We start from the raw sequence: 8,446 nt of genomic DNA, 5'->3' as shown, positions 1-8,446 counted from the left end.
CATCTGTGAAATTTCAATCAAGACAGATGTATTTAAGCCCTTTGAAAACTTTGCTTGCTCTGTAATTCCACATTTCAGACTGATTATTATATAGTAATTTACATTTTTTTTTGACAGTACATGCTGGCACAGCATTTGGCAACCTTTTGAAGTAACCATGACACACACATATTCAAATAAATTAATGTCCTAGTCTCAACTGACTCATCTGGGTCGATCAGTATGATTGACCAATTTAGGTATAGAATACAAAATGGTTTTTTAGCTAGCAACATTGGGAAGAGTAAGCTTTTCTAGTTTTTTTTTTTTTTTTTAATGACACATATCTATAAGTATCCATTTAACATTCTACATTTAAGATTTTGGAGTCAGTGGAAAAGGAAGACGGAATGGAAAAACATTTAAAAACTCTATTAAATGTTTACATATAAATTAACATTTCTATCATTTACAAGCTGTGTGACTTTGCAACATGACTTACTGTCTCTGTGCCTCAGTTTGCCTGTTTGTAAAATGAGCATGATAATATAGGTTTACAAGTTATTTTCCAAAACCTTTGGCTTCAAGGGTATTTCAAATTCAGAATGATTTGAATTTTAAATAGGTAATTTAGTACAAACATTATATATTTACGTAACAGTCACAGCAGGGTCTCAAGAAGCACATTAAAATATTAAAATTGCTGCAGCAAAATGAATAAATATTCGAACTAAAGGATAATTCAAGAATACAAATGATCTCATATCAATTCAGGTCAGATTTCTTCCTGTGTGAGAAAAAACAAAACGTTTCCAGAGACTTTTGCTTTCAAATTATAGATAAAAGATCATAGACCTGAAATAATACATATCATAGGGTAACTTAAGTAGATAAGTTATTTCATGGGAAGCACTTAGAATGATGACTGGCACGTAATAAGCACTCATGTGTTATCTATTATTATTTTGTGTATCTCATTTTTCCTTTGAGTTGTTACGCACTTATTTAATTATCTTGTTTGCAACGAAATATGGTCAGTTAGCCAAAGTTTCACACGGATTTAATTTTGAACAGATTTGGTTGATTTGTTGACAAAATTTCTGTTGTAAGAAAAAAATTAAAGGTCAAAAATTATAAAGGCATAAGAAAAAGCACACATGTTGTCAATAGGAAGCACCTGCAATTACTTGTAATTGCAATTATTTTCTTGGAATATTTTAAATATTAATTACATTATGTTCTGTATCAGTAATATTTAATAACAACTTTTATATTGCAAAATTGAAAATCATACAAGGTTTATTGGTCACAGGCTATAAACCCATTTAATTAATAATGACAATTATAAATGTTAACGGACCATAAAAAATTCCCAAATGACAAGAGTGCTAGATGCCTTACAGATAAAATCTTCCAATATTTGAATTCGTCACTCTTACTTTTATCCCTGAAACTTTTAACATTCTTGTTACTAAAAAAATAATATTTTAATCATATGATATGAATTAAACTTTGTTGTCTTACAAATTTAATTGCAGAGACTTCTTTAAATAAGCGACTGCTAACATCACTTAAATAGTAAAAATGTAATTTCACTTAAGTGAATTTTCAAATAAGATTTCTAAACATATTTTTATATCTATGTAAGTTAAATGCTCAGACATTTTGGACTTCTGGAACAACTTTGCCAAATATCAAACACATTATTTTTCCTTTCATAACAAAATTACCAGGTATTTCCACCTGAAGAATAGGTAAGTATTTGGAGATCAATTAATAGCAAACTAGTAATTTAAGGTCATGAAAGAGAGAAATGTTAGAGAATCCAGTAGATATTGAGATACTACTAATCAGATCTTATATATGTCAAAAAATTATTATTGTTATTATTATAATAATGTGGCACTATGCTAAAAGATTTATGAATGTTATCACATTTAATCCTCAATGAACCCTATGATCCTACCAAACCCTATGATTTGTTCATAGTAATACAATGATGATAATAAAAATAGTAATATTAACATTGCCCAGCACTGTACTAAGACCTTTATATACATTATCTCATTTAACAACCATTTGATAAATACTATTATTGCTGTCAATTTCACTTGAGGAAATTATCATTCTTTACGATACAATCTCTTAATCATATTTGGTAATTTATTTGATATGGAAGCCAGGCTGTATATATTTCCTATATAGAATAGTTTTCACCCAAATTAAGTTTCTCGAAATTTGTTTTTTGTGTAAAAGTTTTCAAGTTTAATACCTCACTTGATTCAAGCACTTGTTTCCCAAATATGAATGATTTTCATTACTTATTTGATGAAAATTTCTTTTAAGTCAGTGACTCATTTTACAATTATGAAAATGAGAATAAAAAGATATTCAAAGTTTTCAAACTATCATATAATTTTAAAAAATTCTTGCTGAAGAATAGCTATACTCACACAATAGGGTTCTCTCAGCTAAATAAATTTTTGTACTATATTAATTCTGCCTAAAGAATATGCTGAGTAGCATATATATGTATATGAATATTATATTTTTCTTAAATATTAGTGTCAGATGAAAATGTAGATTTTTAAGGAAGGAAAATTATGTAGAATTATGAACTATTAATGCATTGGTTACATCTTCCCAGTATAGTGTTTTATATTCTACTTGCTATATTAAAACATATTTTACATCATTAAATAGTGTGATAAATCAGTCTTTTAATAATATATAGTTGAATAATATTATGGTGTTCAACCATAATGTTTGAATTAATTGCAAATTGTTGATTTTTAAATTATGACTATCTTAAAAGAAAAAACGACGTAATGAAATGTGTGTGTATGTCTTTAAACATTTGTAAAATAAAATTTTCTTTACAGATTTCAGTTTTATACAAAATATCTACATAGAAATTCCTATCACATTTTATGTTAAAGTATTTGGAAAGCTTTAGCGTATTGACTATTACCATAAATATATATCAGGTGGATATTGCAAAGTACTCCTTTTTTGAGCTTTAAAAAAGCGTTCTTGGATCACACAAATAATCAGCTTTAGTATAAAGAAACTGTAGAAAAATAGTGTTATGTATATTTAATTCTAAAAGAGAGTGAAAGAAAATATGATTATTTTTCTAATCCCTTCTTACGTAAGTTTATTGAAAGATAAAATTTTTAATTGTGTTATCATAAAACTATAATTCCTATCATTTTAAAAGAAATTATGTTTTATTTTACTCATTTGAAATGGTAGTTCATACAAATGGGAGAGAAAAAAAATCACTTCATGAAATTGGCTTTAGGCTCCAAAAATCATGTAGCAAAATAATTATGTTCCTTTTCAATAATATCCTGATATGTTGTAGTATGCTTCTAGAAAGTTTTAATTCTCTAGATTGTTTCATTTTATCTGGATATTCCAGAAAGGAAATATGTTTTTAAAAATTAATTTATTTTTTGTCTCAAACAATTCACATGTAGGTCTTAAAGTGACATTTTTGGATTTTAAGAGCCTTAAGCCTTAAAACACAAAAAAGAATGGAAACCCAAACTGGAGAACCCAAAAAATGTGTGTTTGACAGAGATTATATGGAGAATGTACTATGTATTTCTTGTCTATTTTTTTTTCCTCCTGTGCACATAAAGAATCATTAACAATGCAAGGATTAATTTCAGAATAACAGAAAAGTCCAGCTATTGTCCTGACATTTAATGAATCCTTTTTTTGGAATATAATGCCGTTTGTTCTTTCTAATAGATAAGTTCTCTTCAAACCAAAGCTAGACAACTGTTAAAGGCTGTCTGGCCTTATGGAGTTTAGAAAAGGAAGGGGAAATGATCTTTTCACCTAGCCTAGTTTTGTTTCATGAATGTTCTATTCTGTAATGCTTTATAAAGGCTCAAGATTCCAAGATCTGTTTTTTTCTAGCAATTGAAGGATATTTAACATGGCGAGGTATGTCAAGTATAGTGAAAGAATTGTGTCTGTTCTACCATGAGTACAGATTCGTTTTCAAATGGTATGTCTCCCAATTCTGAATTAAAATAAATGAGCCAGAGAGATGCTACTGAATGAGGAAAAATTGGATAAATAAATTCAGGGATGGGGAATCATGTGCATATTTTATTTGGATATTACTTTGCTTTCTCACAGCGGTCTCATAAAAGGAACTTCTTTATTATATTTTATTTTAAAAAAGTATTATAAAATGATACCTTCAGATGATGAACAAAAGACTAATTTAGCTTAGTCCATAAATTTAGCTTACATTTAATTTGCAATTAAAACAGTAATGTATACTTTATATTAACAAATGTTACTACAACACAGAAGACCAATGGCAATGATTTACCTTCATACTTTATAGTTTATCTAAATATATATATATTTATATATATATATATATTATATATAATTTTTTTTTTAATTACCTCCCCCACCCCACTTCCACCCCTGACCTACGGATTTTGCTGTCTCCCATTAAGAACTGGATCACTGAAGGCGGGGAATCTCCTCCCAGGCTCTCCCGGCATGCTCCCGTGACCTGGTGCACCTCGGGCCTGGCACGCCAGGGGGCTCGAACCCAGGACCTTCTGTATGTAAACCAGACATGCTTTGTGGAACCACCCCGCTATAGGTATATTTTCATCCTGATATTTTATAGTTAACAAATGGTACTATAGTTAAGATAGGGAGATCTTTAGATATGTTAGCCCTATTCATCTCAAGTAATGTAGTTTAACATTTTTTTTAGTAATACCACTCAAAAGAAAGAACCAAATATATATGTTCCCTGAATTGTGTTAAAGTTTATAATTTCCAGGTCACAATATAGCTTTGTCTTTAGTATAATGTATTTTAGTTTTAAAGATAAAATGAGAACATACATTTTGTTTTTCCTAAAGTCACAGCATGAGACTGCTTAAACTCTGCAGCTGGATGTTTATACTGCTTTTCTACTAATTCTCTTTGTAGTACTGTAATTGGACTGCTGCATGTTAAAATTCACATTTTTTGTGCTGATGTTGTATTAATGCATTTTCTCAAGCTTAGCGTTTAATTGCAACAACACAAATATTACAGAAATATAAAAGGCTCTACGATTCCAATTTTTTTTTTTTTTGCTATAAATTAGAGAATGAATTTCTCATTACAGCATAGAAGGCACTCCATGACCTAGTACCTCCTTATATCTCTGACTTCCTCTTTTGCTGCTCCTGTGTATGCAATCTACGTTAGAGTAAAATTCTTATAATTTAATAAGAACTGAACTATGATGGCACACTGGGTGTGGATAATGTTGTAGGAAAGAGATTTTAGATGTGTTTCTAGGAAGACTTGGGATTTAATTATTGAAAGTGAGATATAATAGAAAGGAGATGACCTTAAATGACTCCCAAATTTATATTTTGTGTGACATAATGAAATTAAGTCCTAGGGGAAAGGTGCTAAGGACCTAGAACTGTTATCATATCCAGGATTCTGCATGATCCTTTGTGATTTCCCTACACCTTCCTTCTACCTGTGTAAATAGTTTCTTTATGAACTTCTTCTCCAGTTTATGTCATCTGTTTCTTGCCAGGACCTTAACTGGTACAATAATTGGTACCCAAGGTGGTCCCAGGAAGCAGAACTTTAAATTTGGGAAATGAATGGATTACTCATATATTTTAGGAGTGCTAGGAAGTAATTGGACATGGGTAATCCATGATGCGCAGTGGCACTATGATTACTCAAATGATCATTGAAGTTAGCATGGAATGAATTATACAGACAGGGTATGGCACCGGGATATGAAGTCATTGTAAAACTCAGTTGTTAAGAGAAAAACAGTGATTACAAAATCCATGATGTCACCTGGCTCCTTTTAATGGCCCTGGAGAGTTTAGATGTGGAAAATGAACAATTGAAAACTAAAAATATCTGGCAAGAATGATCAGAAAACTTAAAGGGAAGTCATAAGAAGTCCCTTATGTCATGTGGCCTGAGGGAAGATATGGGTGACAACCAAGTCCAAGGACCAGTTGTGAGGGTTTCGGAGTTCTAACTCAAGCCCCCTAGGTCTCTTACACTTATAGAAAAGTGTTGGTGGGGAAGGGGTAGAGTTTTAAAACACAAGAAAGGAATATTTGAGCAGCATAGATGAAACTGAGAATTTTGAGTTCTCCTCATTCCCACCACCAATTCCCTCAAATATAAGACATGTAGGAAAAACAAACAAACAAACAAAAACAAACCTTTTCTGTCAGAAAGCATTTCAATGACTCTACTTGCCTCACAAACTGATTCTTCTCATTACCAACTCATCGTTATTTCCAGATTTATCACGGATGAAGAGTATAAGGATTGCTCTAAGAGGAAATAGCCACACCTGAAGAATTTCAGGAACTCTTCAATCTCTAACTGCCAAGAAACTAGAGAATGTGTGTGGGAATGGATTTTAAGGGATTAAACAAAGGAGAATAAAATATAAGGTGCAATTGGTCTAAATTCATTTTCCTGGATGCATTCACCCAGAATATGAAACTTAATATACCGATTTAAGTATGTGGAAACGGCATTAATAACCTGATAAGTTTCCTGATTGAAGTCTGCATTCAATAACCGGTAACTTTATAAAAAGTGGAAATGCCTAAATTTTACTGGCATACTGTGTAGGAAGAAATTCAAAGGCTCAAAAAGATAGAAATGTTGGAATAAATCTGGTTAGCCCCCTTCTTACCACACTCCAAAGGATACTATTTCCTTTATCAAAGCATTCAGAAATGTGTTATTGAGGAGGCTGTCAGCCTGGTAGGTGAGGAATTTTTCAAACTGGTTACTAAACACAGCCATCATTAAAAATTTAATGAATTATCCAAAAAGGTATTAATCTAAGCCTTCTTCCCCCAACTATATATCTGTGTGAAGCAGGAATTTCTTCATATACTTCAATCAAAACAATATATCACAACAAATCAAATGAAGACAAATATATTGTGTGATTCCAACTGTTATGCATTAAGCCTGATATTAAAGAGATTTGCAAAAATATGAAACAATGCTACTTTTCTCACTGTATTTTTTAATTTTAGAAAATATAGTTTTTTTTACAAGTTACATTACTTATGTTAGCATGTAAGTCTCTCTGCTACGACTTATTTACTAATTTAAAATAAATATTTTCAAATTGTGTGGTTTTAACTTATAATACAGTAAATTGTGATATATATATATCTCAACAGTTCTTTCCTTAACAAGTTTTGATCATTTTTCTACCAGACAAATAGCTCACTCTCTCAACTTCTCTTAGGTTTATATTAAAGATAACCTACCATGATAATCATAAGTAAAATTGCAATTATTCTCCCCTAAATATATCTTCTATCGCCCTTTTAAAATTTATTTTTAAAAAACCTTATCATTGACTAACATGTATCTTATTTATTTTATTACTGTGTGTCTCTTCAGGTGAATATAAGTTCCCTTAAGTCAGAGTAATGGTCTGTTTTAGTTACACTACATCTATAATGTCTAGAAGATACCTTCATACATGATAGATGTTTTAATAAATATTTTTGACCGACCTGTCGAATGAATAAATGAATAAATTTCAGTTATCAATTCCATAGATAGACTTCTCTGACTTCTCTAATTAGCTAGAGTGGGGATTCTTAACAGTTTTATGCCATAGATATGTCAGAGTATATTTTCCTAAAGGTTAATAATATGATTATCATAAAATGTTGAATGAACACTTGTCAAACTTTATTCAACTCATTAGTAAGGTAACTAGCAGAAAAACAAAGCTGGTTTGAAGGAACAGGAGCTGTATCATCACTGAGAAACAGTACTGAATAAACTTACTGTTTAGATACAAAACTGGTTAATATCATATAGAACAATAAAACCATAATTTGAGGGGGTCATATTTTATATTGAAAGAAACTATCACACAAAAATATGCAAGTTAACATGTAAAATCACACAATCTGAGTCGTTAATCAACAGTATATAATGACTTAATCAACATGGAATTATTGATTTCTATAAATAGTGAAATAATTCTTGGGTTGATCTGTTAAATAATATTCTAATGTAATATTGAAAGGATATGCTGCTCTCTCTTTGCCTTATTTCCAAATTTTGGGTAACTTTTCTTAAGAGTACTCCTGTTATGATCATAAGTAATCTCCAAAGATTATTTCTAGTCACAAAAATGGCTAATCTCAATGTGTTTTGACCTGATTTTTTAAGTAATGCACTGTGAAGTGTTAATACAAGCCTCATAGAGCATACAGAGTTGAGAAAATTAAGACTAAGATATTAACTTTTGTCTGTAAATTTCATAAGGCATATAGGATTGTAATTTTAAAATCCTTTTTTATTTTGAATCTAGAAAACAAAACACAAAAATTTATTTTTTCTTTCTTTTTTAAATTATTATTATTTATGCCTATAGCACCTGGTCTTCCTTGGTGGTCTC

This window comes from Pteropus vampyrus, unplaced genomic scaffold (assembly GCF_000151845.1).
Source record: "Pteropus vampyrus isolate Shadow unplaced genomic scaffold, Pvam_2.0 Scaffold9, whole genome shotgun sequence".
Lineage (NCBI taxonomy): Eukaryota > Metazoa > Chordata > Mammalia > Chiroptera > Pteropodidae > Pteropus > Pteropus vampyrus.
The sequence above is the reverse complement of the archived record's forward strand: the minus strand, read 5'-3'. Positions refer to the sequence as shown.